The sequence below is a fragment of the Ranitomeya variabilis genome, chromosome 1, assembly GCF_051348905.1.
Source record: "Ranitomeya variabilis isolate aRanVar5 chromosome 1, aRanVar5.hap1, whole genome shotgun sequence".
Lineage (NCBI taxonomy): Eukaryota > Metazoa > Chordata > Amphibia > Anura > Dendrobatidae > Ranitomeya > Ranitomeya variabilis.
Genome location: NC_135232.1, coordinates 157,006,531 through 157,030,492, shown reverse-complemented (window position 1 = coordinate 157,030,492; position 23,962 = coordinate 157,006,531). Strand labels below are relative to the sequence as shown.

The 23,962-nt window shown below is 40.4% G+C and overlaps 1 protein-coding gene across 2 annotated transcripts in view; it reads left to right on the top strand.

The window, feature by feature from the left end:
* Positions 1–23,962, top strand: part of FBXL17 (F-box and leucine rich repeat protein 17) — a 934,277-nt gene that overhangs the window by 687,120 nt on the left and 223,195 nt on the right. The gene's annotated exons all lie outside the window — the stretch shown is intronic.

The window sequence follows — 23,962 nt, the reverse complement described above, 5'->3', positions numbered from 1 at the left end:
TATATATATATATATATATATATATATATATATGTATATATATATATACACACAGTTAGGTCCATATATATTTGGACAGAGACAGCATTTTTCTAATTTTGGTTATAGAGATTACCAAAATGAATTTTCAACAAAACAATTCAGATGCAGCTGGAGTTCAGACTTTCAGCTTTCATTTGAGAGTATCCACATTAAAATTGGATGAAGGGTTTAGGAGTTTGTTCCTTAACATGTGCCACCCTGATTTTAAAGGGTCCAAAAGTAATTGGACAGATTCAATAATTTTAAATAAAATTTTCATTTTTAGTACTTGGTTGAAAACCCTTTGTTGGCAATGACTGCCTGAAGTCTTGAACTCATGGACATCACCAGACGCTGTATTTCCTCCTTTTTGATGCTCTGCCAGGCCTTCACTGCGGTGGTTTTCAGTTGCTGTTTGTTTGTGGACCTTTCTGTCTGAAGTTTAGACTTTAACAAGTGAAATGCATGCTCAATTGGGTTGAGATCAGGTGACTGACTTGGCCATTCAAGAATATTCCACTTCTTTGCTTTAATAAACTCCTGGGTTGCTTTGTCTTTATGTTTTGGGTCATTGTCCATCTGTTGTATGAAACTACAACCAATCCGTTTTGCTGCATTTGGCTGGATCTGAGCACACAGGATGTCTCTGAAGACCTCAGAATTCATTCGGCTGCTTCTGTCCTGTGTTACATCATCAATAAACACTAGTGACCCAGTGCCACTGGCAGCCATGCATGCCCAAGCCATCACACTGCCTCCGCCGTGTTTTACAGATGATGTGGTATGCTTTGGATCATGAGCTGTACCATTCCTTCGCCATACTTTTCTCTTTCCATCATTCTGGTAGAGGTTGATCTTGGTTTCATCTGTCCAAAGAATGTTCTTCCAGAACTGTGCTGGCTTTTTTAGATGTTTTTTAGCAAAGTCCAGTCTAGCCTTTTTATTCTTGATGCTTATGAGTGGCTTGCACCGTGCAGTGAACCCTCTGTACTTACTTTCATGCAGTCTTCTCTTTATGGTAGATTTGGATATTGGTACGCCGACCTCCTGGAGAGTGTTGGTCACTTGGTTGGCTGTTGTGAAGGGGTTTCTCTTCACCATGGAGATTATTCTGCAATCATCCACCACTGTTGTCTTCCGTGGGCGCCCAGGTCTTTTTGCATTGATGAGTTCACCAGTGCTTTCTTTCTTTCTCAGGATGTACCAAACTGTAGATTTTGCCACTCCTAATATTGTAGCAATTTCTCGGATGGGTTTTTTCTGTTTTCGCAGCTTAAGGATGGCTTGTTTCACCTGCATGGAGAGCTCCTTTGACCGCATGTTTACTTCACAGCAAACCTTTCCAAATGCAAGTACCACACCTCAAATCATCTCCAGGCCTTTTATCTGCTTAATTGAGAATGACATAACAAAGGGATTGCCCACACCTGTCCTTGAAATAGCCTTGGAGTCAATTGTCCAATTACTTTTGGTCCCTTTAAAAACAGGGTGGCACATGTTAAGGAGCTGAAACTCCTAAACCCTTCATCCAATTTTAATGTGGATACCCAAAAATGAAAGCTGAAAGTCTGAACTTTAACTGCATCTGAATTGTTTTGTTTAAAATTCATTGTGGTAATGTCTATAACCAAAATTAGAAAAATGTTGTCTCTGTCCAAATATATATGGACCTAACTGTATATTGCAAATTAGGCTTACAAGGTCACTGGTGGGCACTGGTGGTGCACTCACTTGCAGTCTTCAGCTCCTCTTTGCTTTTTTCTTGCTGGATCCATCTTTATTTTTTTTGATTGACAGTGTAGGTTTTCTATTTCCTGTCAATCAAGAAATGGAGAGTGGTGGTGGCAGGGAGAAGCCGAGGAATGTAAGTGCACTATTATGTCCACCAGTGCACTCGAGAGCAAAATTTGTACTTTTTATCAAAGACAAATTTCTGTGTGATGGAATGTTTCATTGGAAATGTTTCACCCTGTACTATCCTGGGACATATCTGGTTTCCTAGGACTATTCTTATTGACAAATTCCTTTAAACAGGCGTGAGCTTCCTTGGTGCATATACTCTATCATCCCAATGTGTCACAAGTGGGGGTGAGAAACTTGTACAGCAGTTTTTGTAACATTCACTGACTTTTCTTTTTTTTTTATAAACCATCCACAAGACCAGAGACACATTCATCTACCCATGGACACTTGTACAGCATTTTTCATTAGAATTGCTTTTAAGGGCCTGTGGCTGGCACATTATAGGAGTCCTCTTGGTTTCTGATTGCTGTCAATTGTATGGAGACTTGTTGATTTCCTTCTAAGGAGATCCTTTGGCTGACACAGTATATCGAGGTCATATTGGTTCCTGGTTGCCGGTGTCTTGCTTGTTGCTGTGACTTGTATGGAGACTTGTTGCTATCCCTGCGATGAAGTTCCTTTGGCTGACACAGTATATTGTGGTCCTATCGGTTGCTGGTGTCTTGTTGCTGTCACTTGTATAGAGAATTGTTGCTATCTCTGTGATGAGGATCCTGTGGCTGATACAGTATACAGTGGACCTCTTGGTTTCTGGATGCAGGTGTCTTGTTGCTGTCACTTATATGGTGACTTGTTGCTATCCCTGATCTTGTATTGCAGGGTCTTTTCTGCCGTAACTGTTCGGTCACTTTTATTGCATCAAATATGGTAACTAATTCAGATGAGACCACCCTGGAGCCACCTGCCAGTTACAACCTCGCTAGAAAACATTCAGCAGAATAAAAAGATGGGTCTCAGTAACATTTCAAGGACCATCGCCTACGTGGCTCCGGAGATTACTTCAAATCTGGTGTCATCTATGAATTGATTGAAGGATTTACTTGCTTACACTTTTTTTTTTTTTTTTACAGTAAATCTGATGGTTTATAAAGGGCAGACCACCTTATTAACCCCTTTGCCACTCCATGGTATTCGTTTATGTGCAGAATATTAGGTACTTTGAGCTAGGTTTGTGAAAGGTTAAATAATTGATCCCTTGTGCTATTGAGAAGTCATTCTTTGACGCTGCCCTAGATAAACAGCAGATCTTCATAGGCCTCTAGAATGTAGTAGTACATAACTGTAGCTTTTTCTTGTTGGTAGCTAAAAGTGTCTCCTTCACTTTTATTATATTATTTTGCATGATTTAGGCATTATGGGAAGTTTTCTGGCTTTGTTTTTTTCACTGCCCTTGAAATGATTGAATCACCGGTTAGCTTCCAAAAATAGTGTATACACGGTGTCATAGACCAAGATGGCAACGTTTGCATGGTGTGAAGATGATCGTTCCATATCATGCACACTTTTAACAGCATTTTCTTGTTTTCTTTTATTATTCTTTGCCATTTTATGCTTTGTGTGAGTTTTTCGTTGTTTTTATACATCATTGTTAGCTGCACAGTTGCCTTTATGGCTCTCATTGCTTATTTTTTACATCCATAACAAATTTTCTCCTTTTATTTTGTTAGACAATGTCTTTGCAGCTCCCTGTTAAGAGTCTCAACATGTGCTCTGTAGTCATTTTGCACAGCAGTGCTGCTGTAAACCACTTTTACCGCTCTCGCCTGCCTTTTATACCCATAGTGCTCATTTGTTAAAGACATGAGATTTTTTTCTTTTTTCAATTCTATTGGCAAGGGAAGGAGTGAAAGCTATTGCGCACTGATTTTGTACTTCAAAATCAAGCCAAGGATGAGGGTGGTGGCCAAGTTCCTTCTTGGAAAGAAATACTGTTGTGCCTTTAGTTGCCTTGTATTCATTGCAATAGTCTTTTCTTTAAGTACTATATTTACAGAGGTATCGGCCCCCTTAATCTGACAACCACCTTCAAATGTATGGAAATTGCCCATAAGACGGCATCACTCCTAATGACAAGTCCAAGGACAAAAGTATTTTTATTCTTCAAAGTCGCCTCTTGTTCCCAAGATAATTCTGTATATTTGACACCATAATTTTGCATTACACATTATTGCGGAGTATTCGTGCTCCTGATGAACGTAAATGAACAGATTATCCAGCAGCTTGTTGTCATTTTAGTTCCGATCCCCCTGATATATATATATATATTAATTTTTCCGAAGTCTACTGCTTCATTTTTTCTAATGGCAATTTGCATATACTCCTGAATGTCAGAGTGATCAGCTTAACAGCAATTACTGTACTTGCAAAGTCAATATTTGCCCAGAAAATGAACTTTAACCCCCAAAACACATTTCAACATCATTGCAGTCCTGCCTTAAAAGGAGCAGCTAACATCGTTTTAGTGATTGATCCATTAACACAGGTGTTGATGAGGACAGGGCTGGCGATCAGTCAGTCATGATTAAGTAAGAATGACATCACTGGACACTTCAAAATTGAGGCTGGTGCTTGGTATCATTGTTTCTCTTCAGTTAACCATGGTTATCTCTTTAAGAAACATGTGCAGCCATCATTGCACTGCACAAAAATGGCCTAACAGGGAACAGTATCGCAGCTACAAAGATTGCACCTCAGTCAACAATCTATCGCATCATCAAGAACTTCAAGGAGAGATCTTCCATTGTTGTCAAAAAGGCTCCAGGGCGCCCAAGAAAGACCGGCAAGCGCCAGGACCGTATCTTAAAACTGTTTCAGCTGTTGGATCGGACTACCAGCAGTGCCGAGCTTGCTCAGGAATGGCAGCAGGCTGGTGTGAGTGCTTCTGCACGCACTGTGAGGCGGAGACTCTTTGAGCAAGGCCTGGTTTCAAGGAGGGCAGCAAAGAAGCCACTTCTCTCCAGAAAAACATCAGGGACCGACTGATATTCTGCAAAAGGTAGAGGGAGTGGGCTGCTGAGGACTGGGGCAAAGTCATTTTCTCTGATGAATCCCCTTTTCGATTGTTTGGGACATCTGCGAAACAGCTTATTCGGAGAAGAAGAGGTGAGCGCTACCACCAGTCTTGTCTCATGCCAACTGTAAAGCATCCTGAAACCATTCATGTGTGGGGTTGCTTCTCAGCCAAGGGAATCGGCTCACTCACAGTCTTGCCTAAAAACACAGCCATGAATAAAGAATGGTACCAGAATGTCCTTCAAGAGCAACTTCTCCCAACCGTCCAAGAGCAGTTTGGCGCCCAACAATGCCTTTTCCAGCATGATGGAGCACCTTGCCATAAAGCAAAGGTGATAACTAAATGGCTCATGGAACAAAACATAGAGATTTTGGGTCCATGGCCTGGAAACTCCCCAGATCTTAATCCCATTGAGAACTTGTGGTCAATCATCAAGAGACGGGTGGACAAACAAAAACCAACAAATTCTGGCAAAATGCAAGCATTGATTATGCAAGAATGGACTGCTATCAGTCAGGATTTGGTCCAGAAGTTGATTGAGAGCATGCCAGGGAGAATTGCAGAGGTCTTGAAGAAGGGTCAACACTGCAAATATTGACTTGCTGCATTAACTCATTCTAACTGTCAATATAACCTATTGGTACTCATAATATGATTGCAATTATATTTCTGTATGTGATATAAACATCAGACAAACACTAATAAAAACCAGAGGGCAGCAGATCATGTGAAAATATAATTTTGGTGTCATTCTCAAAACTTTTGGCCATGACTGTAGATGCCAGCAGTCTCCATGTAGCACAGCTTTTTATCCATGTAATAGACTATCACTTGCAGAGCCCTACCAGTTGTTAGTTTGCTTTCATCTTGAATTGTGCAGGAAACGATGTTGAGACAGTTTTTTGAGATGGAAAATCCTTCTATATTATTTCAAAACACTCTTTTTTGGTGATTCCTTTGTATCTCCGTTCATACTGCACCCACACACAAATGATACACCATTTGAAAGGTAAACTTGCCCCCTTCAGCAAGAAAACAGCCAAACAAACCACACATCCATGATGTGATCACAAAATACATTTTAAACATTAATTTTCATAAACCTGCAGTAAGGAAAAATGACCTGCAGGTGGCACCACACTACTCCAAAGCATACTAATGCAAAGCTGAAACAAATCCTAACATTTGCCTTGAAGTCTTTCCAGCTTGCTGAACTCCTTGCCCAGCTGATTTCAGGCTGATACATATAAAATATTTGCTACATATGTGGAAGTAGAATAAAAGTAAAACTTTACCTGTTTAAGACTTCAGCTTTAAAACATAAGATATAAATGAATGCAGCCTATAAGGGACCAGACAGGTTCTGAACCATCAGATTTTCCGTATTATTGGACAGTCATTGAAAAGTCTATCTTCCTTCTAAGGTTGCAGCTTATTGGTGTCCTGGAGTCACCTCTGGTTCCAAGTAAAAAAAAAACTGCAGCGTTGACACAACTCAGACTGTACATTGTTTCCTGATGGGAGAGATTGGTGGAAACAACCTTGCAAAAATTGAAAAAAAATATCCACCCGTAGGGGGAAAAAAAAGGTAAAATTATCTGCAGATATTACTTTTTTTCATTTTTTAACCCCTTTCTGCCATTGGACATACTATCCCGTCCATGTGACCTGGGAGTTAATTTCTATGGACGGGATAGTACGTCATAGGCGATCAGCCTTGCTCACGGGGTGAGCGTGATCGATCACGGACAGGTGTCGGCTGATTATCACAGCTGACATCCGGCACTATGTGCCAGAAGCGGTCATGGACCGCTCCCGGCACATTAACCCCCGGAACACTAAGATCAAACATGATCGCAGTGTTCCTGTGGCATAGGAAAGCATCCCTGCGTGCTTTACCGAGACCCTTAGAACAACTCGAGTTGATCGCCTTGTTCCGAGGTTCTCCTCCTTGTAGGCACCGGATCCAAGATGTTCCTGCAGTGAGGTGGCTTGCAAGCCTCCTGCACTGCCTGTCAGATCGCTTATCTGACACAGTGCTCTGCAAAGTGTCAGATCAGCGATCTGACCCTATACAGTGATGTCCCACCCTGGGACAAAGTAGAAATTAAAAAAAAAAAAAAAATTACACTGTGTAAAAATATATATAACAAAAATTCCTAAATAAAGAAAAAATATATATATTGTTACATACATTTCTTTATACATATTTAGTATTGCCGTGTCCTTAACGACCCGACCTATAAAACTATCCCACTAGTTAACCCCTTCAGTGAACACCGTAAAAAGAGGCAAAAAACAACGCTTTATCATCATACTGCCGAACAAAAAGTGGAATAACACGCAATCAAAAAGATGGATATAAATAAACATGGTACCGCTGAAAACGTCATCTTGTCCCTCAAAAAACGAGCCACCATACAGCATCATCAGCGAAAAAAATTAAAAATTTATAATAATATAATAAAGTAATGCAAAAATTATTATTTTTATATAAAATAGTTTTTATTGCATAAAAGTGCCAAAACATAAAAAAATGCTATGAATGAGATATCGCTGTAATCTTACTGACCCGAAGAATGAAAATGCTTTATCAATTTTACCAAACGCGGACTGGTATAAATGCCCCCCCCAAAAGAAATTTATGAATTGCTGGTTTTTGTTCATTCTGCCTCACAAAAATCGGAATAGAAAGCGATCAAAAAATGTCATGTGCCCAAAAATGGTACCAATAAAAACGTCAACTTGTCCCACAAAAAACAAGACCTCACATGACTATGGACCAAAATAAGGAAAAATTATAGCTCTCAAAATTTGGTGACGCAAAAAATATTTTTTGCAATAAAAAGTGTGTTTTAGTGTGTAACAGCTGCCAAATATAAAAACCCACTATAAATAGTAAATCAAACCCCCATTTTTCACCGCCTTAGTTAGGGAAAAATAATAAAATTTTAAAAAGTATTTATTTCTACTTTCCCATTAGGGTTGGGGCTAAAGTTAGGGTTGGGGCTAAAGTTAGGGTCGGGGCTAAAGTTAGGGTTTGGATTACATTTACGGTTGGGACTAGGGTTAGGGGTGTGTTGGGGTTAGGGGTGTGGTTAGGGTTATGGTTAGGGTTGGGATTAGGGGTGTGTTCGGGTTAGGCTTGGAGTTAGAATTGTTTTTTTTTCACTGTTTAGGCACATCAGGGACTCTCCAAACGCGACATGGCGTCCTATCTTAATTCCAGCCAATTCTGCAGTGAAAAAGTAAAACAGTGCTCCTTCCCTTTCAAGCTCTCCTGTATGCCCAAACAGGGGTTTACCCCAACATATGGGGTATCCGCGTACTCAGGACAAATTTGTACAACAACTTTTGGTATCCAATTTCTCTGGTTACCCTTGGGAAAATAAAAATTGGGGGGCTAAAAAAATCATTTTTGTGGGAAAAAAAGATTTTTATTTTCACGGCTCTTGTTATGAACTGTAGTGAAACACTTGGGGGTTTAAAGTTCTCACAACACATCTAGATAAGTTCCTTAGGGGTCTAGTTTCCAATATGGGGGTCACTTGTGGGGGTTTCTACTGTTTAGGCACATCAGGGGCTCTGCAAACACAACGTGACGCCTGCAGACCAATCCATCTAAGTCTGCATTCCAAACGGCGCTCCTTCCATTCCGAGCTCTGCCATGCACCCAAACAGTGGTTCCCTCCCCACATATGGGGTATCAGCGTACTCAAGACAAATTGGACAACAACTTTTGGGGTCCATTTTCTCTTATTACCCTTTGGAAAATACAAAACTGGGGGCTAAAATAGCATTTTTGTGGAAAAAAAAAGATTTTGTATTTTCACGTCTCTGCATTTATAAACTGTAGTGAAACACTTGGGGTTCAAAGTACTTACAACACATCTAGATAAGTTCCTTGGGTGGTCTACTTTCCAAAACGTTGTCACTTTTGGGGGGTTTCCACTGTTTACACACATCAGGGGCTCTCCAAATGCGACATGGCATCCTATCTCAATTCCAGTCAATTTGGCATTGAAAAGTCAAACGGTGCTCCTTCCCTTCCGAGCCCTGGCATGTGCCCAGACAGTGGTTCCACCCATATATGGGGTATCAGCGTACTCAGGACAAATTGTACAACCTTTGAGGTCCAATTTCTCCTGGTACCCTTGGTAAAATAAAACAAATTGGATCTAAAGTAAATTTTTTGTGAAAAAAGTTAAATGTTCATTTTTTTTTTTTTAAACATTCCAAAAATTCCTGTGAAGCGCCTGAAGGGTTAATAAACTTCTTGAATGTGGTTTTGAGCACCTTGAGGGTTGCAGTTTTTAGAATAGTGTCACACTTGGGTATTTTCTATCATATAGACCCCTCAAAGTGACTTCAAATGTGATGTGGTCCGTAAAAAAAAAAATGGTGTTGTAAAAATGAGAAATTGCTGGTCAACTTTTAACCCTTTTAACTCCCTAACAAAAAACATTTTGGTTCCAATATTGTACTGATGTAAAGACCTGTGGGAAATGTTACTTAAGTATTTTGTGTGACATATCTCTGTGACTTAAGGGCTTGAAAATTCAAAGTTGGAAAATTACAAAATTTTCACCAAATTTCCGTTTTTTTCACAAATAAAATCAAGTAATGTTGAGGAAATTTTACCACTAACATGAAGTACTATATGTCACGAGAAAACAATGTCAGAACCACTGGGATCTATGGAAGCGTTCCAGAGTTATAACCCCATAAAGGGACAGTGGTCAGAATTGTAAAAATTGGCCCGGTCATTAACGTGCAAACCACCCTTGGGGGTTAAGGGGTTAAAGAGATGTTCCCAATTATTATACAATGGTGTAAATATGCTCAGTTATGGGGTCAATTCTCCATCATTTTTACTGTCATAGTGGCACTGCTGTACAGGGAGCTGCTGCGTTCACATACATAGGGCTGTGTTGCACTTCCCTACACTGCAGATAGATGGCAGTGCTGCTGCGGAAGGGAAAAAATGCTGCTGCCCCTGTTCTTTTACAAGGTCCTGACAATCAGACCCCTTCTGATCTGTAAGTAAAATACCATTATGTTTAATGTTCGGGCATCTCCTATAAGCTGGAGTCATACACAACGTAAAAATAATCTGTTTTACACAGACGACAATCGCAGAAATGGTACCTGGACAGTGATCCGTATGTCATCCGTAGGCAAGGTGTGGCTGCGTATTTTGCGCATGTAAACCTCCGTATGGCATCCGTACAGCGAGATTTTCTCGCCGGCTTGCAAAATGGCCATATAATGGATCCATGGGCTCAAATATTTGTGAAAACGTATATACAGTGTCTCTCTTTTTCTCTCTCTCTCTCTCTCTCTCTCTATATATATATATTTTATTATTGTATCTCAGTGAGACACATACCTCGCTGTGTTCATCATATCATTAAATACATTTCCATTTGACCAGCTTGATTTTCCTGAAATTGCCTGCGCCCCCGACAACCAATGTGCGGCAGGGGCCAACTAGTATAATCACATTTTTTAGCTAAAAAATTGTAAAAATTCTAGAGGAGGACTACAGATTGCTCACAAAGTGGGTGGACTAGATGATTTGATAACATTAGAGGTCTCTTTTAGAGTAAGGCCATGTGCACATGTTCAGTATTTTTCGCGTTTTTTTCGCGTTTTTTCGCTATAAAAACGTGATAAAAACGCGAAAAAAACGCTAACATATGCCTCCCATTATTTTCAGTGTATTCCGCATTTTTTGTGCAAATGTAGCCTTTTTTTCCGCGAAAAAATCGCATTGTGGAAAAAAAAGCAACATGTTCATTAAAATGCGGAATTGCAGGGGATTCCGCACACCTAGGAGTGCATTGATCTGCTTACTTCCCGCACGGGGCTGTGCACACCATGCGGGAAGTAAGCAGATTATGTGCGGTTGGTACCCAGGGTGGAGGAGAGGAGACTCTCCTCCACGGACTGGGCACCATATAATTGGTAAAAAAAAAAGAATTAAAATAAAAAATAGTCCTATACTCACCTTCGATGTCTTCCCGCCTCTCCGCTGCATGCTGCCGCTTTGGTTTCTATAGCTGGTGTGCGGTGAAGGACCTGCGATGATGTCATGGTCTTGTGATTGGTCGAGACCGGTCATGTGACCGCTCACGTGACCGCGACGTCATGGAAGGTCCTGAACCACAGCGGCATCTATAGGAACGGATGCCTGCAGGTGAGTATAACCATTTTTTTTATTTTTTTTATTATTTTTAAACATTCTATCTTTTACTATAGATGCTGCATAGGCAGCATCTATAGTAAAAAGATGGTCACACTTGTCAAACATTGTTTGACAAGTGTGACCAACCTGTCAGTCAGTTTTCCAAGCGATGCTACAGATAGCTTGGAAAACTTTAGCATTCTGCAAGCTAATTACGCTTGCAGAAAGCTAAAAAAACGCAAAAAAAAAACAGAAAAAAAAAAACGGAAAAAAAAAATAAGGATTTCATGCAGAAAATTTCCGGTTTTCTTCAGGAAATTTCTGCAAGAAATCCGGACGTGTGCACATACCCTAAGAGGTTGAAACATTGACCTTGTTTGAAGTTGAGAGTTCTTTGTACATGCAAAACATGTGTGGTGTGTACACAATTGCCATATATTTTATTAAATCCAATTATTGTTTCCTTTTCCTTTTCCAAGTTAACAAATGTTAAGGTTTCAGTGGTCCAATTGTTGGGCACCAAGCTACGGTCTACCTCAGCTTGGTGTCCTAGCCATAACTTCTGAAGCCATAATCCACGAATAGAAAAATGCTATTCTTAGTTTTTTTTTAAAATAGATATATAAAATACTATATGCAATTATTTCAACTTAAAGGTAAATTTTCAGCTTTTGTGGATAGTAAAAAAATACTTTGTATTGGTAAACAAAAATTTTAAAAATTATTTTGAGCAGTCTAATCATAATCTTTAATTACTCTTATTGTCACTTTGTGGTTTGTTGATGATTCTTCCATGTATTAAAAAGCAGAAGCGAAATGTTCCCGTGTTCTACCTTCTCCTTTTGGTCATTACTGTTTTGTCACTTATAGTTTATAAGGGGGAAAACTGGCCATGTGTTTAAAAATGGACCTGACATTTCCCAAACTCACTGAACATAAATTGGGCATTTCTCAAGCAGACTGTCATGCTGGCTTTGAGTTACTGTCACTTGCTTCTTGCCCCTTACTGAGGTTCAAACTCTGCGTCTGATGGTTTCCATTTTGCTTCACTGATAGTTAAGGCACATTCCATTTGTCTATTTTATAGAATTTTAGGAAAAAAGTAGAATGACAAGTAACGCAGCTGTACTTTTATGGGAAGTCTCGTGCCGCTCTTCTTTGTTCTCATATTGATCGTGTATGTTAGGACTGATAAATGTTGGGATACGGCTAGGGTAGATTATCAGTATGTAGCCAGTGAGTCCACCACCAATTACGAGAACTAAGGGGCCATCTTTCTCCGCTTGGTGTTGCTGGTAATGTAATTCGGCTACGTTCCTAACTCTACATTGTTATATCTAGCTTGCCCCTTTTAAAGGGGTTTTCTACTTTAAGAAAATTGATCCCCAAATACTTTTAGACATGTAAAATAAGAAACACAACAGGTACTCGCCTTCCCTTGGTCCACCACTGGCTGTCCACAGCTGCTCTGGTCTCTGTGCATGTGATGTCAGTACTGCTATGTCACCGCTGTAGCCAATCACTGGGCTCAGCCGATGTAGATAGCAAGAGCCAATGGGATCAGTGACTGGCTGCTGCAGTGATATGTGCTGTAGCCTTCACATCTTCATAAACCGAGGCTAGAGGCACTAGCCTCATGGAAGCTGGGTACTTACCGTGTTTTCTTATTTTACCTTTATAAAAGTGTTTAGGGATCCCTTTTATTATTTATTTTAAAATGGAAAACTTTTTAATCCCTTGTATTCTTGACTAACATTCCTGCAAGAATGTACACAATCTAAGACCTGCATGTGTAAGGGCAGATCATGCTGGGTGTCGGAGTATAATTCTTTGTGGCCACCATTGTAGTGTTGGTGTTGCTTTCACTGCACATGAAAAATATCAGGTCTGTTATGTTATATGTAAATCAAGTAGAAGAAAATGAAATTTAACAAAGTAAAAAAAGAACAATGAAAAAAAGATGCACTCCAAAATTACTTCCAAATAAGGTTTTCTATTGGTGGACCTGGATGGGTCATTATTCTGTCTGAGGATGGGATTATTGATGGGTCCTCAGTGACTCTGCTGGGCTGCTGCAACCCTGAGGATGCATAGCATAGTGATAAATAGAAGGCGCACCACCCAAAAATATCTAGGAATCAGTCTATGTGTGAAAATATCTTTACATCCATAGACTAAATTAGGATTTTTAGACTATACATCAACGGTTTCCAGAGGCTCAAATTGGTCCTGGAATAAGGACGGAGGCTGGTTTCACTCTAGCGTTTGAGTCCGCAGCGTACGCCTGCGTACTTTTTTCCTTAAGATCCGCATAGATCTGCATGTGTCTTGCGTACCTATGTTTAGCATTGTTTACACAGGGACATGGGTTCTGTGTGAATGCGTCCCCGTGCGTCGTTTTGACGTGCCTGCCGAATGCAACATGTTGTGCAATGTATAGTTCCCATTTATCTGTTATCTTAAAGGCAATCTAACAGCAGTTTTTTGCTATCCCATCTGAGAGCAGCAAAATGTAGAGACAAAAACGATGATTACAGTGATGTATCACTTACTGGGCTGCTTTTTGTAATTTTGATAAAATCACTGTTTTTTATCTGCTGCCGAGCTACCAGTTCTCTTAGTACTGAGCTCTGTGTATTGTGGGCCACACCACTGATGGGCAGCTTTCTGTGAATGCTGTCCATCTGCGGAAAGCTGACAATCGGTGGGGCAGGGTTGGACTATCAGGCAGCAGGTCAAGTAGTCCTCTAGTGTTAATTTTGTGCTGATAAAGCAATGATTTTATAAAAACTACACCAAGCAGCCTAGAAAGTTGCAGATTGCTGGAATCAGGATCTCTGTCTCTACATCATGCTTCTCTCAGATTGCGAAAAAACCTGTTGACAAATTCCCTTTAAAGCACCACTTCAGAGTTTTCTGTATTTTACTTCTGATGTGGTGCTTCTAACCTAAGGTCCTTGGCTTAACTCTTAAACCTGCCACCGTGTTAACCTTATATCACCGCCGGTACCATTGGTCTTCGGGAGTTTGTGACCTGCCGGATCGCTCCAGTGTTTCCTTGAGCAAACGGAAGGTCATAATTCAATACAGGTTGATGTGATCCTCGTTCTGGCTTTCATAGACTTGATTGAGAGTTTGTGATGTAACTGACTTCTGGCCAATCAGATGCTGTGATCATAAGATGCCACAGCGGGACACTGAAAAAAGGTGAAGACGGCAGAGGATGGGTATAAGACCTGGGGCAGGGAGCTTACATTAATGACACCACTACAACGTTGAAAAAAGAACAAAATGCTGAAGTGGCGCTTTAAGCATAATTGTAATTTCAAGTAATAAACTGCCCTGTGTGTGTTCATGAGGAATAGCACATTTTCTGTTCATTATATGATTTGATTCTTGCATTTCACTATTTTTCTCTTCTGCAGGCTCCATTTGTTAATTTGCAGTGGTCTGATGAGACTAATTGACATGATGTCTCCCAAACTCCACTCACCACACTTCTCACTCTAATGTTCAGTTTTCTCTGAACTAGTGGAATCAGCCTAGCCCTTATTATGTCTGCTTTACACAGCGCAGAGAAACAAGAGGGGTCACTGCTTTTCAGTCTGTGTAGGGCATTTTCAGAAGCTGCAAAAGCATAAGACATGTTATCTTAGTACTGCCCTGTGTGGCTGTGAATCCATCTTTGATCAATTTGATGTTGCTACAGACGTTTGTGTGTCTCACTGTGCTGAGTGCACCTCACTCTTTTTCCTCTCCTCTTGCTAGGGTCCAGTACAATATGAAAATATGAAATGTAACCTAATATATTTGTGAACTTGTAATCCATTTTTCTTTTACCGAGATATATATTTTCAGAGAGGATGATGAGTTCAGAAAGCTTGGGGGTAGGTGAGAAGTGGTTCATAAGTGGAGAAAGAAACCAATTTCTTTGATAAGTTTTTATAAAATGGGCTACAACGTTTCTTTATATTAAAATGTATTATTAAGTTATGCAAAGTTTTCTTTTAAATCACCATGACAATTAAATGTTACCTATGTAAGGGCAGAATATTATAACTACACGTCCATATTCCTAGCTGGCCAAAGCAACATAAAAAATGTTGTGCCGTTTGGCTGATGTAAGTAAACCCTACAAATAGTCTGGTGTGTTCAAAAGGAGAACACTGCCCTGTTCTCAGCATGTTTCTGTCTGCAGTGACAGATGGGCTGCTGTGTACACATGAAGGTACACAGAGACCTGTCGATCACACTAAGCTCATCAACTTATTTCCTTGTGTATTCATTCAGCTCACCTAGTATATCCAAAATTTGCATGCCATTTTGGCCACTAGTATGGACGCAGTATGGGCAGTTTTTATTTGACAGGTTCAGTTTATTGAATGAATGCTTGTTCATTTCCAGCACTATACGGTGTCTATGTTCAAGCTTTACATCACATAGATTTTCCAATTTGGTTTTAATCCCCTTGTTAAGTATAGGCTTCCAGCATTGTTAGCACTAAGGATGGAGCACCGAGCATTGGGTGCATAACACCTTGACAATCACCAGTCTCCCTGGTGTCCCAAAGGAATGTGCTCAGTCTGAAGCAATACAGATTTAACAATTAGATAGGAAATGTAGGAATTAAGTAACTCTTAAATGTAGTTAACTAAATTAGTCTGCTCCAAAAAAGCCTTCCCTTTTCATTACTTAGTATAAAGAGCTCTCGTGAGCTGTTTACTGGCAATCCATTAAATATGACATGAAGATAAATTATCGCCTCTTTCTGTCTTTGACATTATAATCGGTGTACATGCTAATTAAGAACAGTTTATTGGAATGCTGTCTAAAAGACCAATCCGTTAGCATACTGGGTCTATGATGAATTAGTCCGGGGGTGTTGACAAGTAAAGTACAAATCAAATACAATATTTTAAATCTGTTTAGTCTGCATGTACTGCCGGGGCCATACTGGCAGGGAGATAAAAAAAAACCATTAGTTAAATTTGCATTTCAAAGAGCGTGATTTCAATGAGTATGAGTAGTACCTTTCAAAAGAACATAGTCATTTCACGCCATCTGTTCATTCTCAAAATTCCTGTCAAAAGTTTTTAATTTTTCTTTTTTTTTTTTAGGATGGACTTCTTGCGTCCGCTCCATAGACCCTGGATAATGATGTATGCTCAAACAGTGACAATCACATCCTCCCTCCTTGCGTCTGTGCAGTTAGGGGCAATGGATTCGGGACTGCCGCTTTAGTGATTAGTGGGGTATCTCTTAATAAGTGAAACATTAAAAAAAGAACCTTTTCAAGGGCACATCATTGGCTTTGGAACACTGCTTGTCCATGTTTTAGGTTGCAATTACGGTAATATCCGTTGGAATTGTGTAAGGCTCCTCTTACTTTTTAGTGGGGTTGCAGATAAATTAAGGCCCAAATACAGATCAGATAGCTGTCGCTGAACGAGGCTTCGTCTCATCGTTCGGCCTGCACCTATCTTCGCCATTCGTACACAGGAGCGCACTAGTGATGAGTGAAAATACACGTTACTCGAGATTCCCGATTTACTGCTCGGGGGTCCTCCGAGTATTTTTTAGTGCTCGGAGATTTAGTTTTCTTTTCCACAGCTGGATGATTTACAGCTACCAGCCTGCTTGATTACATGTGGGGATTCCCTAGCAACCAGGCAACCCCCACATGTACTTAGCCTGGCTAACAGATGCAAATCATTCAGCTGAGGCGATGAAAACTAAATCTCCGAGCACTAAAAAAAATACTCAGAGGACCCCCGAGCGTGCTCGGGAAATCTCGAGAAATGAGTGTATTCGCTAATCACTAGAGCGCACATTTGGCCAAGCGCTCCTGTGCTCTCTATGTGAAAGCCACCAATAGACATGTCTGGCATCAGCATAGTCATGACCAAAAGCATTGGCAACCTTGAAATTGTTCCAGAAAGTGAAGTGTTTTCTCCCATAAAATTATTACAATTGCACATTTTGTTATACAAATGTTTATTTCCATTGTGTATGGGAACAGCACAAAAAAACTGAAGAAAAAAATGCAAATTGGAAATAATTTCTCATAAACCCCCACAAAAAGGACGGACAAATTGTTCACACCCTCTGCTTAATATTTGATTGCACACCCTTTGAAATAACTGCAATCAATCGCTTCCTATAACCATCAACAAGCTTTTTACACCTCTCAACTAGAACTTTGGTCCACTTACCTTTTGCAAACTGCTCCAGGTCTCTCATATTTAAGGGGTGCTTTCTCCCAACAAAAATTTTATGATCCTGCCACAGGTGTTCAATGGGATTTAGATTCATACTCATTGCTCGTCACTTCAAATCTCTCCAGCGCTTTGTTTTCATCCACTTCTGGGTGCTTCTTGAAATATGTATGGGGTCATTGTCCTGTTGGAAGAGCCATGACTTAGGATGCAAACCTCGCTTTGTAACACTGGACACTACATTGCGACCCAAAAACCTTTGGTAATCTTCAGATTTCATGATGCCTTAACATAGTAGAGGTACCCAGTGCCAGAGGCAGCAAAACAACCCCAAAACATCTTTGAACCTCCACCATATTTTATTGTATGTACTGTGTTTTTTTCTTTGTATGCCTCATTCTGTTTTCAGTAAACAGAATTATATTGTTTACTAAGAAGCTCTATCTTGGTCTCATCTGTCTGCAAAAATTTTGGTTACTCATGTACATTTTGCCAAACTGCAGTCTAGCTTTTTTTATGTCTCTGTTATAGCAATGGGGTCCACCTGGGTCTTATGGCTTAGTGTTTCATTTCATTCAAATGTCAAAGGATAGTAATGCACTGCTGACACAGAGCTTGAATTTCTTTAGAACTTGATTGGCACTGCTTATCCACCATCCAGACTATCCTGAGTTGCAACATTTCATCAAATTTTCTCTGCCGTCCACTTCCAGAGAGATTAGCTACAGTGCCATTGGTTGTAAACTTTTTCATTATGTTGCTCACCGTGGCCAAAGGAACATCAAGATTTTTGGAGATGGACTTGTATCCTTGAGATATTTTACATTTTCAACAATTTTAATTCTCAAGTCTTCATACAGTTCTCTTCTCCTCTTTTTGTTCTCCATGCTTAGTGTGGCAGACACAATTCAAAGATTGACTCAACTTCTCCCCTTTTTATCTGGTTTCAGGTGGGATTTTTATATTGCCCACACTTGTTACTTGCCACAGGCGAGTTTTAACAAGCGTCACATGATTTAAATAAAGTTGTTTACCCACTTTTTTTGGAAATTTGCCAGCAATTTTGTCCTGCTCATTTTTGGGGTTTTGTGTGAAATTATGTTCAAGCATTTTTTTCTGTTTTTTTTTTTTTTTGTGTTGTTCCAATAAACACAAAGGAAATAAACGTGTATAACAAAAAGTGTAATTGTATTAATTTTCTGGAAGAAATCCTTCATTTTCTGGAGCAATTTCAAGGGTGACAACATTTTTGGCCATGACTACATGTGTGAGAGAAATCTAACAAACAGCCATCAATATCGCTGTGTGCAGCCAATATTAATTAGTCTAATATGTATGGCGAGTTTTAATTACATGCTGATGAGTTATGCCATACTTCACAGCTTATTGCTGGGAAAACCAACAATAGGATACCCTGTGCTTATTACTGAGGTGCCCTTTTAATAACAATGAATCAAAGTAGACAACCATGTTAACATTAAGTCAGCACAAATCAACCATGAAGCCTTTTTTCTGAACCCTGAAAGATGTGACGAGAGTGAGCCAAGTATGCATGGCAACCTGTTAATTTGCATTTGCCACAAAACATGGTCAAGAGACCCCCATTCTCAAGATAGATGCGATTGCCAACTTTAGACAACTGCACATGTCAGATATTTATGGTGTATAACTCATAAATCTACTATATAATTGTCTAAGGGTCACTTCCATCTGTCTGTCTGTCACGGATATTCATTGGTCGCGGCCTCTGTTTGTCATGGAAATCCAAGTCGCTGATTGGTTGCGGCAAAACGGCCATGAGCAATCAGCGACGGGCACAGTCCGGCGGCAAAATGGCCGCTCCTTCCTCCCCGCAGTCAGTGTCTGCTCCATACTCCCCTCCAGTCAGCGCTCACACAGAGTTAATTGCAGCGGTAATGGACCGCGTTATGCCGTGGATAACGCACTCCGTTACCGCTGCTATTAACCCTGTGTGATCTAATGTTAAAAATAATAATAAAAAATAAAAAATCGATATATGCTCACCGTCCGTTGGTCCCTCGGATCCAGAACCGGCCTTTCCTGCTCCTCGCGACGCTCCGGTGACCGCTCCATGCATTTCGGTCTCGCGAGATGATGACGTAGCGGTCTCGTGAGACCGCTACATCATCATCTCGCGAAACCGCAATGCACTCTTGGGTCCGGAGCGCGCCAGGAGCATTGGTAAACGCTTCGCTTGGATCCGGGGCCAACGGAAGGTGAGTATATAACTATTTTTTATTTTAATTATTTTTTTTTTTTAACAGGGATATGATGCCCACATTGATATATACTGCGTGGGCTGTGCAATATACTATGTGGGCTGTGCAATATAATACGTGGGCTGTGCAATATAATACGTGGGCTGTTATGACCTGGTGGTTAAGAGGCCACACTGATATGACCTGGTGGCTAAAACGCAACATGGGACGAGCTCTGAGAAGATGGTATCTCTACTGACCGCAGTCCCTAATCCTAACAACAACACTAGTAATAGCCGTGGGATGTTCCTAACTCTCCCTAGACACCTCTTCACAGCCTAAGAACTAACTACCCCTAAAGAAGAAAATAGAAAGCTATCTTGCCTCAGAGAAAACCCCAAAAGGAAAGATGGCCCCCCACAGATATTGGCTGTGAGTGAAGAGGGAAATGACGTACACAGAAATGAAATCAGATTTCAGCAAAGGAGGCCAATACTAAACTTGATAGACAGAGAGAAAAGGATACTGTGTGGTCAGTATTAAAAGCTACAAAATCCACGCAGAGTTTACAAAAATGAACTCTACACCGAGTCACGGTGTGGAGGGGCATATCTGCTTTCCCAGAGCTTCCAGCTAGCCTGAATATGACATAGTGACAAGCTGGACAAAAAGACACATATTTGCAGAGCAATAGAGTCCAAACAAATGGACAAACAAGGACTAGCAAAAACTTATCTTTTGCTGACAAGGACAGGCCATATGAGAAATCCAAGGAGAGAACCAAATCCAAGCCAAGGACATTGACAGCTGGCATGAACTAAAGCCCAGAGCAGGTTTAAATAACAAACCCAGGCAAGGCGATTAGTGAAGGCAGCTGCCACAGCTACCCAAAGAAGCAGCAGTTCCACTCGAAACCACCAGAGGGAGCCTAAGGGCAGAACTCACAAAAATACCATTAGCAACCACAGGAGGGAGCTCCACAACGGAATTCACAACAGTGGGCTATGCAATATAATATGTGGGCTGTGAAATATACTACGTGGGCTGTACAATATACTACGTGAGCTGCTATATACTATGTGGGCTGTGCAATATACTACATGGGCTGTGCAATATACTACGTGGGCTGTGCAATATACTACGTGGGCTGTGCAATGTACTACGTGGGCTGTGCAATGTACTGCGTGGGCTGTGCAATATACTACGTGGGCTGTGCAATATACTATGTGGGCTGTGCTATATACTATGTGGGCTGCGCTATATACTACGTGGGCTGCGCTATATACTACGTGGGCTGCGCTATATACTACGTGGGCTGCGCTATATACTACGTGGTCTGTGCAATATACTACGTGGGCTGTGCAATATACTACGTGGGCTGTGCAATATACTACATGGGCTGTGCAATGTACTGCGTGGGCTGTGCAATGTACTGCGTGGGCTGTGCAATATACTACGTGGGCTGTGCAATATACTATGTGGGCTGCGCTATATACTATGTGGGCTGCGCTATATACTATGTGGGCTGCGCTATATACTATGTGGGCTGTGCAATATACTATGTGGGCTGTGTTATACAGTATGTGGGCTGTGTTATACAGTATGTGGGCTGTGTTATACACTATGTGGGCTGTGTTATGCACTATGTGGGCTGTGTTATACACTACATGGGCTGTGTTATACACTTTGTGGCCTGTGTTATATACTGCATGCGTGGGCTGTTATATACTACTTGGCTGTGTTATATGCTATGTGGGCTGTTATACACTCCGTGGGCTGTGCTATATACTACGTGGCTGTGCTATTTTCTCCATGGGCTGTGCTATATACTCCGTGGGCTGGGCTATATACTCCGTGGGCTGTGCTATATACTCCGTGGGCTGTGCAATATACTACGTGGCTGTGCTATTTACTACGTGGGCTGTTACATACTACATGGCCGGCCGCGAACAATCAGCGACAGGCGCAGTCCGGCCGCGAATTGGCGCGGGATTTGAATCCTGTGTATTCTATGTATTATTCTAAAATCTTCATAAATAAACTACATACATATTCTAGAATACCCGATGCATTAGAATCGGGCTACCATCTAGTTAGATAATAAAGCCCCTGTAGCGGATGTTTAGATGTAGAATGTTGCTGCAAAATGTTTGGCAGCATATCTGTAGGAAATACCATTGGAAAATAACAATGTGGTCCATGTTTGCTGCAGATTTGCCTTAGATTTAGCTTTTAGCATGTGAAGTTCTGCACAAAGAACTGACATACTGATGTTGAAATCGACTTGACTTTTACTGTATTATACATGCAAATCCGCTTTGAAAATGTGCAGTAAATATACTATGTGTGAACAATGCCTTAAAACTCCTGTCCCAGCCAAGGGACTAATTCTCAGTTCTTCTACTGATTCCTGTATTGTTACATGCAGATCCTTGGTAGGAGCTCTTCTTGACAACTGATATTCAGCTTAATTGTCTTCCCACCAAAATCACTTTGCGCAACTTTCTTAATACTTGACTTTACAGTTTTACCAAGATGCCAGCAGAGGGCATTCCGTGCACATTGATTACTCTCTCTTAATCCCGAACATTTAGTGCACATTTGATACATAGCTGCATTATCTAATTCACTTTCTCCTTAAACACACAGTGTATATATTTAGATAATCGCTTTGTCTTGGGCTCTTGCGTATGTTTGCATTATTCAGATGGCATAGGTTCAACAGGTCAATACAATTTGGCTTTAACATAAGACGAAAATGATTTTGAACCATCCAGTTAATCTTCGATTGATATTCAATCAAGAGTAAGACAGTAGTATAATCTGTGGGAAAGCACTAGCCTCTTTATACCCTGATGTATAGCATTCAATAAACATCTAATTGTAGCATTCAATATGTCAGCCTCGTTCTCAAATTGTAATGTATTATTTAAAATGAGCATTTTAGATCTAAGTGCAGGTTTAGAGAAGCAATGTATTGATAAGTATTTAATAGAGTCCTGAACCGGAGTCCTCTGTAGATGTCTACCGGTGTTTCATAATTCCTTTTGGAGAACTTGAATGGCTGAATTAATTTATGTGACTGGGTCAAGCAATTATCTATTCTGTATCCGATGATAATGCAATGAGGAGGTCCAGCCGTCGCTGGTGGATTCGTATTTTGGAATTATTTTTCTGTACCTATGTAACAAGTAGATTTAGCATGGTTTATACCAGCGGTGTCCTTGTCTAGAGATGAAAGGGTCATTGTAGAAGATCCCATAAAACTCCTTCCTCTCTTGTGTAATGTTGTCATTTATTGACCCATATTAGGGGACTTAACCCTGACAGCCTCCAAATACTAACACCGACTGAGGCTTTATGTAGTGTGTAGAAGTCTGCAATTTTTCCAATATGCCTAACATTAAGCAGTCTATATTCTCAAATAGGGACGGCTACACAACCATAGGAAAAAATGACCGTTTCTGCAGCCTTGTAGGGAAGTCTTCACGTGTACCCATTAGAGTTCTTTATTAAGGAGCCTTTTGGACTCCCTCATTGATAATTATTCAACAAGCAACATGATAAAAATCTTATACTGCAAAGCAGTGCAGCTCACAGTGCATAGGTGGTAGATTCTAAACTTATTTAAGATCTGAATATGCAAAATTATTTTTAGACAAAACTATGCTTTTTAAGGGATTTTCAGGTTCTGAAAGCCCCTGTCCTCCCATCTGCAATTTATTTAAAAAGAAAAAAAAAAGCCAACCTAGTTCTTTATTCACCTTCCCGAGGTCCAGGGCTGAGTCTCTGCCACTCTGTGTCTGTTATTGACAGCGCTGCAGCTAATCACATCCAGCAGGCACGGTCTATATGTTCTCCGCACTTAAACCAGCAAAGATGAGTAAAGCAGTGTTTAGGGGTTTTTTTATGAATTGCAGCCAGGGAACATGGATTTCTTTTAAGTGATAAACTGCCTCCAGAAGTGTCCATATCATGTAGTCACTTAGCAACAATGAAAATCCAGCATTTACAAGGGTTAAAATGGCTAGTCCCATTATAACACCTACTCGGTGTCCTATTCGAAGATCTTTAAATGGATTGTCTGAGTTTAATGAAAAAAGTGCTCAATGAAATAATGGTAGAGGTAATAATCAAGGAGTATACTCATCAGCTTCGACCACAGGAAGCGAAAATGGTTCATTCTTCAGTCACCTGATTGCTGAAGACTCTGATTGGCTGCAGCTGTAAGGCGACAGGAAAGACACATTTTCAAATATGACTTTGATGAATGATGTCCTGTTGTAGCCACCTGACCACTTCAGCCAACCACCGGCTTCAATGACCAGCTGACTAAAGAAAGGAATGTCGCTTCCAGAAAAAGATCAGCAAACTGATGAATTTAAACCGTGTATATTATTTCATATGAATTCACAGCTTATACACTGCTCACTGCTAAAACATAATTTTATTGGTGTTCATTAAAACCTCAAAATGGCTATATTGTTAAATATTAACACACCCA